This window comes from Astatotilapia calliptera, chromosome 7 (genome assembly GCF_964374335.1).
Source record: "Astatotilapia calliptera chromosome 7, fAstCal68.1, whole genome shotgun sequence".
In the NCBI taxonomy this organism is placed as follows: Eukaryota; Metazoa; Chordata; class Actinopteri; order Cichliformes; family Cichlidae; genus Astatotilapia; species Astatotilapia calliptera.
Window position 1 is genome coordinate 44,264,566 of NC_137428.1, and position 10,358 is coordinate 44,274,923.

Genomic DNA, 10,358 nt, shown 5'->3' on the forward strand with positions numbered 1-10,358 from the left:
GCCAGCAGGCAGGATCAGTTCAGCAACAGAAATCACATGTGGGAAGAAAAACAGAAAAAGGTGCAAAAATGAGAATAAACCACCCATAACTACAAAACTATTGGCAACAAATGAGTGTGAATGTATGTAGCTATAAATATTAAGGGAACAAATGAGAGAATACAAGTTCCAGAAGACCACAAATTTCTGATGGTCTCTAAAAAAGGACACCATTCTACATGTTACATACTGTGCTTTTGACATCAAATTAAGGTTTTGAAATAAATTTGAAATCAGCAGTGATTCAGCCGTAATGGAACAGGTGAAAATTCACAAACACATGCAAACTGACCGCAGTTTCTTTCCAGAGATGACACTTGTCCTTTAAATTGAATTCACACAATATTAAAGTTGTGGTGATAATTTTAAGCATGCCCAAAAACATCAGGCACTTTTGAGTTTGTGAGACTGCATCAGAAAAATATTACACTGAACATGAAATTCACTTTTATTAAAGTAAGATGTTGATGGGGTCCAGGTGATCATAAAGGCTAGAGGAGCAGAGGATGGTAGGACGAGAGGAAGTGGTCTAGTGTGAATTAACACAGTAATTAGTAAACATGCAAGCGGGTAAGTAGTAGTAGGGGATTGAAGTTAGCGTTGCATGATTTCTCTTAATTTGGTCATAGCTGAGACCTACTTCAACAGCAATGATGAGCTATCTGTGCAAATTATGAGTCCACAGTGACACTTCAGACAACCCAGCACTCTGCCATCATCATGATACTTCCAGTAAATGATCGATGAATAGCATAAGTGTAGGAAAGCTGTTTGGAAGTGTATCTCAAAAAGAAAGATCAGTCAAATCCAAACAAGAACTGATTTGTTTTTAAAATATAATAAAATATAATTAGCTGACGCTGACACCGCTAAATTATTCTCGCAGCAAGCTTCTGTCAGTGTTGTTAATGGATTAAGATGACTGACAGCCGAGGGTGTAAAGACCCTCCCCATCTGCATATCACAAGCTCTTTGTTTTCTAATATTTCTAACGTTATAATCTTCCTCACTTTCTTAACACAAACCTGTTAGAACAGACAAAAATTACATCATCAGCACAGCTGGTTTAAAAAAAATAACAAAGACAGTGTTTTGCTGTTTGTTTCCTTCAACTTCTTCAATGAGACCAAGAAGTTAAAGAGTTCAACTTTTTTTTTAGTGCTGTATCCTACCTCTGCTTTAGAAAATAAACTTCTAGGGTTCATCATTCAATATGTGTTAAGTACACAGACACCAAAGACCAGTAATTTTAAAAACCTCAGACTTTAGTTAGCTCCTGCACTTTAACTAATAACCATAATCAGCTGCAGTTCAGTGTCAGCTCTCATGGTGGATGTTCAGCGTGTCTGCAAGTAAACCTGGCAGAGACTAAACATGAGTTTCCTCTCAGTGACCTTTTTTGTTGTCTAACAAATCATCTCCAGCTTACTGGCCTGAACCTCTGAAGGGCCTTAATGCTGACTGATGTTCATCTAAAGGTTTTTTTTTTCAACATCAGCAAATCAATGAAAAGACCAGAATCAGAAAAATCAGTGTGTAACTGTCACGTCCGCAGTGGCAGATGAGTGGAGGTTGGAAGTAGGACCCAAGATGCAAGCACTGACTTTGATGAGAGTGAGCTTTATTGCAACAGAGATAGAACAAGCAGCAAAGGAGGTGGCAAGTGTAGAACCTAAGATTAACTAAACTGGGAAAATCTAACACAAGCAGACCTGAAATGGAGATGCAGGGACACTCGGGGAACCACAATAGGGTGATGCAGGGAAATAACGCAGACAAACCAACAACAGGTAGGAGAACACACAGGGCTTAAATACACACAGCAATAATCAAGGGATGAAAGACAGGAGGGGAACACACCTGGGAGAAATCAGAACTGACGTGACAGGGGAAACGTAAACCGAACACACTCACATGAAACAGAGACCTTCAGAATAAAACAGGAAACTCACAGACACGGAGTCCCAGACAAGACGCTGGTTATTATCTTTCTACTGCCACTCCACTAGTGGTATCTACAGTTGCTGATTACAGGCGGGGAGTCAATGCAGCTAAACATTTACATTCTTTGTACACAAGCAGTTAACAAGGTCCAAACAGCAGCAATTGATGATCTAGATGGTTTCATCTTACAAACTCATTGAAATGAAGAAAAGAAAACTAAACTGTATCCATTTCTGCAGCAAAGATAATAATAAACCCTGTGGAAAACACATAATTTTGTCCTTTCTACTGAAATACATTTAAAAGAAGTGAATGATACAACTGCTGGTACTTCTACAATTCACAGGAACAAAGGTCTGAATGTAGAATGGAGAGTTTGTTGATACTGCTGCACTAGAGATGGGCTGCTGTTTCAGTGAAAATAAGTAAATAAGTGTCATACACATCATCACAGTATGATGAGATTGAAAAAAAAAGCATGCAATATCAAACACATTTGTTGATCATTTCACAGTTTAAAGGTTAAGATGAGAGAAACTTGTAATCCAAAGATTATTCATCCACTTTGATGACATCAGGCTGAGAGGCAGAACAGATTAAGGCCTGTCCGAAAGGGTAAACACTATCATTCTGTCACTTGCTGCCACATTGTTATGCAAGAGGTGTTTTGCAGATTCCTTGACACACATGGCATGGTTACTGAAAGATAACTGTGAGAAAATTAAAATACTGTCTTGGAAACAAGGCCCCCCTGCCCCTGGAATTAAACTGCCTGATAGACCCCATGGGGCCACAGTGGAAACCGTCTTGCAGTTTCTGCAGTCCAAGCTGGACAAGTGCAACGAGGTAAGCTGGCATCGATTAAGGCAGTTTGTGTTGTACGCTCAGCACTCAGTCGTAATGAATCGTGTCTGATCTCCCAGTTTCTAAAAGGTGCCTAGAGGCCGACAGCTTGTAGGTCTGGATCCTCATTTCCCTCATGGGACTTTGATTTAGGCTTCGCACCCTTCAGCAACCTCCCTTTGAACTCTCAGGGATGCTGATTTGCAAAGGCTTTCCCTAAAATCAGCTTTTCTGATGTCCATAATACATAATGCAATGTAACTGCACATTTTGATGTTTGGGATGTCTCGATTTTCTTTAGTTTTGTATTTTGTATTTCTTCTTCCTGGTTGTATCAACAAAAGATTTGAAGCTTCAAAGCCTCAAAGACAGAGCCTACCAGTGACATCCAATGGATGATTACAGTTATAGCCTTCACAAACTTCCAAATGATTCACACATCTTGTTGATTCCAGGTCCAACATAAAAGCAATAAAGACTAGACTGCAGAGACTGTACCTCAGCTGCAATCCCCAGTAAACTTTGGTCCAGTTAACTCTGGTTTCTGGTTAATCCTGAGGTGGTGCAGCAAATGTCGTTGTCTAGTGAAACTGGTTGGGTGCTCTGCTGAGGAGCCCCAGGCTTCACCATCAGCTGGAGTCTCTGCTGAGGAGCCTCAGCCTCTGGTGTATCCAGAGAATCCTATGTGTCATGCCTATTCCGTGTTGCCTGAGTTTCCACACTACCGTTGCCACCAAAAAAGTTGGCAACAGTACATTTGAATACTCACAGATAACAACAATAATTATATTTTGGCATAAAATTACAACATATCAAATATTTTAAATCACTAATACTGTGATTCTGATCTATGGCAGCTGTGGCAACAACCTCACATTGGGTGTTGGTGTAATTTGTTAAGCACTGTAGATAAAACTCTATTAAAGAAACTCATACACTAAGATACAGAGTAATTAAAAACCAATATCAAACCTTCCTTGTTAAATAAAGAATCAGAAAGGCTATAGGTATATCAGTGCTTTCTTTAAAAAATGACATATTTGATAGGTTTCAGTCTGTTTATAGAGCAAATCACAGCACAGAGGTTTCTGGAAAATGTTTGTTACTATAGCTTCACAGATAAAACACAGCTATTTTTTTCTTGAGAGCCAGTTAACAATGTTTTACTGTCCTTCTAGTACTGTGTTTAACTGAATTAACAAATACATGACTGCAAACATTTATCTAAACGTAACAATGACAAAATGGAAATTATTTGAATTGGCTCTGAAAGTTGAAACTCCCCAAATATTGAAGGACTGATGGCCTTTTTCTCCAACAAGCACAATTATGCTTTTTCAATCCCTGGTCTATCAAAACTAAATTATCGTAGTAGTGGAGAAGTAAATGCCTGGCAAATTTTTCTGAAGAAAATCAACTTTGTTTATCCTGAAACTCAACGTATCATGTGGTAAGTATTGATTCCAGGCACCATTTTTAGCCAAGTATTCCTTCTCATTCTCAAAGCCTCATTACAACTGAGGTCATTAAAGCAGCAGTAGGATCCATGCTGTCTGAGCATAGCCATTTCTGTAATGAAGTCCATATGCCCACGAGGAGCCTATGACCACGACAGCCAGCCGACGCTGGGGTTTCCGCACATGGGTGAGTGAGTGAGTGAGTGAGGGGGATGAGGAGGTGAAGAAAGGGTAGTTTGGGTTCATGGTATGTGCCTTTCATCTGCAGAGGTAGTGGAAACGAATGTGCTGTCGGGATCACACTGCCTGAGGAGTTCAAAAAAATGCCCCTCAACACACACACACACACACACACACACACACACACACACACACACACACACACGCCCACAAAACCACACACACACACACACACACACACACACACACACACACACACACACACACACACACACACACGCACACAGACTGAGGTAATATTTGTATGTCTTTCAGTTTTCCTGACTTTGTCCAAAGGCTTGAATTGTACTTTATTAAAAGCTCTTCTTTCTCAAAGTGAAGACACTTTTTTGAAAGTGTAAAAATTTTGCAATACTATATCTTGATAAGTGAGTACATTTTTGATTTTGAACCAGACTTCTGGATTTTAAAGCCCGAACTAATAATTCTTAAATGTATGAGTTGTTTTTCTTGGACTTTATCCCAGTCTACCCTTGTCCTTTGCTGGAATGTCAGTTCAGCTTCCCTCAGGTCTTTCCCATGTTCCTAGTGCTCCCCCTGTTCAGGATTTGTTAGTGAAGATTTTTAACTCACTCTGGCCTCCTTGTGTTGCCCAGATCCTGACAGTTGCTTCTGGGTAAAAAAAAAACATAAAAACACAGAACAAACACACAAAAAATATGGTAACAAAAACTTAGCATGATGTTTCAGTGTGTGGAGTACAGAAACCCTAGTATGATGTCATAGTGGCAAAGTCTATCTATTATATAGTTTATGTTCCAAACCAGTGCGTACTGCGTTGTTTCGTCAGACTTGAGCTTAACTGGCTTCATACTTTTTCCAATTCTCTGGCTCCTCTGTTCTAATGTGAAACAGTCTTCAATTATTTAGGGATGCTTAGTTTGAAGCTAGCTTACACTGAAAACTGTTTATTTTGCTTAAGTAAACACAGTTTTGTTTGAAGGAACTGTTGTAAAGATGTTGCTATAGAGCATCGAAAAATACACAAACAGTGAAAAAACTTCACTAAACAGTGTTGCTTGAATTTCTGTTCACACCCCCCAAAGTGCTCCCTCTTACACAACAATGCGAAGCATATAATTAAGACCCAGTCTAAACTGATGGCACGTTCCCATTGTCTTTTAAAATCTCTTGCAGGCGTCAGTGTTAACCTTTGAAATGTATACTGTATGTTGGATTTAAAAAGACAGAGAAGAAAGATGTGTTCAGAAGCAAATACAGAAAAATGTATAGGACAAGCCAAGAGAAACGATCCAAAGGAGGCAAGAATCAGAGATTACTGTAAGAGTAAAAAACATCTGAACCACCAATAGTTGGTGACTCACATCTGAACACTCATAAATGCACAAGTTCTGATATCAAGAAACACAAGATTTTTCATTTATAGGGGCAGTGTGGATGAGGTGGTTGTGCTCAAGCAGGGTCTCTACAGAATGCATGGTTACTTTGTAACCTTAGTTCTCTGAGTGAGAGACGATCTTCCATTCTGTTGCATGTTCTATATGTGTATATGTATTTTTGCAAATATACATATATAGACTCTGGCCCAGTCAAGCCGAGCTGGAGGGCGGAAGGCATCGGTCTGTTAGACACAAGACTGGCCTCAGCGAGTCCCGCCTCCTGCCTCAGCCAAGCCTGCCCATCCATCTGCGGTCTCCACACCACCACCTGCTACAGGGACCAAGGCAGTGGGTTCCCCTCTACATGAGCTCAAGGGGCAGCAACTACCAGAGCCTCGTGCAAGCCCTGCACAGTCATAGCCTGCTTCGTTTCAGTCAGAGTTCATCACGCCATCGTGTGATCAGAGCTCCCCATTACGTGTGTTCCACTCTTATGCAAACCTTCTCCGGCCACTGCCTTTTTTTTTACTCTAGGTCCTCTTTGAACGTTGCAGCCCGAGTCATGTTTGACCACTTAGTTTTGGTTTTGTCAGGGTTCCTGCGTTGTTGACCCATCATTTTCAGTTTGTTCAACTTCAATTTATTTTGTCACTCGTTCTCATTTCCTGTTTTGCTGTTCCAGTTACTTCCATGTGCCATTAGTCAGATTATGTTCAGCTGTGTACTCACCGGTCTCTCATTATCATCCTTATTAGTCTGTGTATTTAAGTCATCAGTTCTCTCCAGCTCATGGTCTTGTCATTGCTGTTGTCTCTCCCACATGTGTGTCTATCCATTCAGTCAGTCAGTCAGTCGTTCATTCGTTCAGTCAGTTCAGCCACCTTATGTTCTGTTCATCCATTCTTCACAATTAACTCCAGCCTTCACCAACCTGTGAGTCTCGCGTTTGGGTGTGCTCTTCCTCACCTCCACACGGCGAAGCTCTGACAGGTTTGTTGTAAATAAATCTTGTAAATGTTTCTATTTGTGCAATAAGTCTGCTTTTGGGTCCAATTTTCACATACCACCAGTTCATGTCATATACTGTAAATCAGCAGCCTGCCTAAAAACAATAAGAGCCCATACATATTTTCAGGCCAGTGAGACCTGTTTTTCACATCACTCTATCAAAGATAACAAGTGGAGTATCGTACTCACAGTTACTTGAAATTTAAGTGAAAACCAGGCTAAGTTTTTGCTAAGTTTGTATAAAAGAAAAAAGAAGCTTCATCAGAAACATGCTCTGAAGCTGATAGTGAATAAACAAAACAAATGTTTCAGTTTTCAGTAAAAGAACGGTTTCCTCCATAATGACATGTCTCTCCACGAATACAAAGTAGCTGTATTTTTTCGTGTAAATACTGTTTAGTTGGATGGTTTACTCTGTAGTCTGAAAAGAACATTAAAAGGGAAAAGCCATGTCCATATTAAATATAGGGGCTTGCAAGAATTGGGCTCCCTGTGACTTTTGTCTCCTTGTTGTAAATATGTGTGGTTAACCACTGGAATTTCAGCCCTGGCTAAAGTGCCAGGTCCATATATATAATATCATTTAATTAGCACAGTGACACTCTGCTGTGCAGAGGATGGAGAATACAAATTAACAAATGTGGAGACAAGGTGATACTGCTTTTAACAGCTGCATTTTACTTTGGGGAAAGAAGAAAATAATGACTTTTGAGCCCTCTGAGATTTCATGTTCTCTGTTTGACTGAGCTGATTTTCTTCAGGGCTGTCAAGTTTATGTGGTTATACTTATTAAACTAGCAGACTGGCATGTCCTGTATGAGATGACCCATTTGAATGTTCTACACAGGGAAAAAAAACTAATGGTGCACCACAGTGTACATTAGAAGCTGAAATGCTTGTACATTTATTTTGAGATGTACTGTAAACTCTGAGCTTTTAGTTGAAGAATTTTAAAAGGAGGTTATAGGATTGGTTTTACACCAGGATGTAAGTGTTATAGAAAGTTCCCTGGATATTTTTAAAACACTGGTCTAGAAGTGTAACTTTGCATTGGAGCGATGTTAGCAATAGTTAAGTAACACTGACATCTAGTAAGGATTTATGACTGAAGTATTAACTGCTACTAGGTAATTAGTATTAACTAAAACTAATGCACTCACATACAGTAATAAACCATAGATCCCATTTATTATTGAGGATGTATCCTTTGAAGCTTTTTGTGCTATACCGCCTATTACTAATGTTTTAGTATAGAATAAATATATAATGAAAAATATGAAGGTGTGCCGTTGTTTCTGGCACTAAGATGATAGTAACAGATCCTTTAAGTCCTATACATTGCAAGGTGGAGCCTCAATGGATCAATCTTGTTTGTCCAGCACATCCCACAGATACTCAATTGCATTCAGATGAGGGGAATTTGGATGCCAAGCCAATGCCTCAAACTTGTTGTGCTTCTCAAACAATTCCTGAACCTTCCTGAACTTTACTTTGTGGCGCATTATCCTACAGAAAGAGGCCGCAGCCCTTGGGCAATACCATTTTCATAAAAGGGTGTACATGGTCTGGAGCAGTGCTTAGGTAGGTGGTAAATGTCAAAGAAAAATCAACATGGATGGTTGGATCTGAAGTTTCTCAGCATTGTCATCCACATGCAGTGGAAATGTGATTCAGACCAGGCCACCTTCTTCCATTGCGCCATGCTTGCATGCCCATTGTTGACACTTTCGCCAGTAGACAGGGGCCAGCACTGGCCCTCTGACTGGTCTGTGGTGGTTTAAACAGAAAGTATAATTTTCCCATGGATACGGTGAGATAGACCACTCAAGCCTCATTTTGTAGTCTTTGTTTCACATAATGCTTTGCTGTAATGCTTCCTGTTCTGCATGTAATTGGGCGTACTAGTAGCTTAATTTGTACAATAAATTGTACAAATCCTGTGTTAGTGATGCTCAAAAGCTAGTTTACACACGACTTATTCATTGTTATCAGGTTGCTCCAAAAGCTCCCTGAAAAGCCTTCAGTTGTTTCAGAATGCACTAATTGAGAATAGAAAGCGAGAGACCATATTTCTCTTATCCTGGCTTCTCTTCACTGGCTCTCTGTTAAATTCAGAATTAAAATGAACAAAATCTTGAACAATCAGGCCCCATCACATCTTAATTATCTCATAGTACATTATTATCCTACAAGAGTCCTTTGCTGTTAACCCACAGGCTTAGTTTTGGTTCCTAGCACTTTTATCGGTACAATGAGCGGCAGCGCCTTCAGCTATCAGGCCTCTCTCCCAGTTTAGATTTGGAGGTAGACATTCTCCACTTTCAAGATTAGGCTTAAAACTTTATATTCTGATAAAGCTTATAGTGAGAGCTGGATCAGGTGACCCTGAATCCTCCCTTTGTTATGTTGCAATAGGCTTAGGCTTCTGGGGGACTTCACAAGATGAAATTATTTTATTTTATTTTCACTCATCTCTGTCCTCTTTCTTTCTGTGTATACACCACCACTGTATTTAATCATTAGTAATTAATAAACTCTGCCTCTCTAAACTCTGGCACTCTCACCTATAGCTTTTCTTTTATCCTGTCTCTTTTTGGCTCTCCTCTCTTTCCTCTTACTTCCAACCGGTTGTGGCAGATGGCTGCCCCTCCCTTACTCTGCTGAAGGCTTCGTCCTATTAAAAGCGAGTTGTTCCCTTAGCACTGTTGCCTCATGCTTGCTTGAGATTTTCCGATTCTTTGAATTTCTCTCTAATATTGTTTTTATTCTGTATTACTGTTGTGGATTGGTGGTAAACAATTAAAACTAAATTGAAATTGAACTGAACTGCCACTACATAAGTTAATAATAAAGACACCTTCAAAATGAGTAGAGTCTCTAGCAAGTTCTATTCCATAACGATTGCTCCCTCAATATACAGTGACAGGCAGAGGCCTATAAGATTTCCTCTGTATCAAAGAAAGACACTGACTGTTATTAGTACAGCCAGGGTTATAAAGGAAAAAGTACACAAATGAATTACTGTTGATTGGTAATTTGGTGGTATTTGTTTCCTAAAATAAACCAAAACTTACTTTACACTGTCTCAGATTTACTAAAGCAGAGCTCTAAAAAAAAGTCCATATTTACATTTTTCTTCAGAATTTGCCAGAGAAAAATGAACACATTATTCTTACACCCTTTCGTGCACAACTGCTAGAAGTCACTTAATTTTAAAACATAGGTACTGTTTCTAAACACGGGCCTACATTTTCTTTTACTTTGGTGAGCAAGTCAAGAAAAAAAAATCAAGGCTCTAATACAAATTGTTCCTAGGTGATAAAAAAATATGTCAGAAGATATCTCCTTCAAATTTGTAATTGCTAATATACAAACATCTGTTATGCTGCACTGGTCTCTGAAACAGTTTTCTACAGTTTTCACTGATCCAGTCAAACAGGCATTCATACAGTGCTGTTATTTGTAACTGATTATTTGTTTTTGGTAC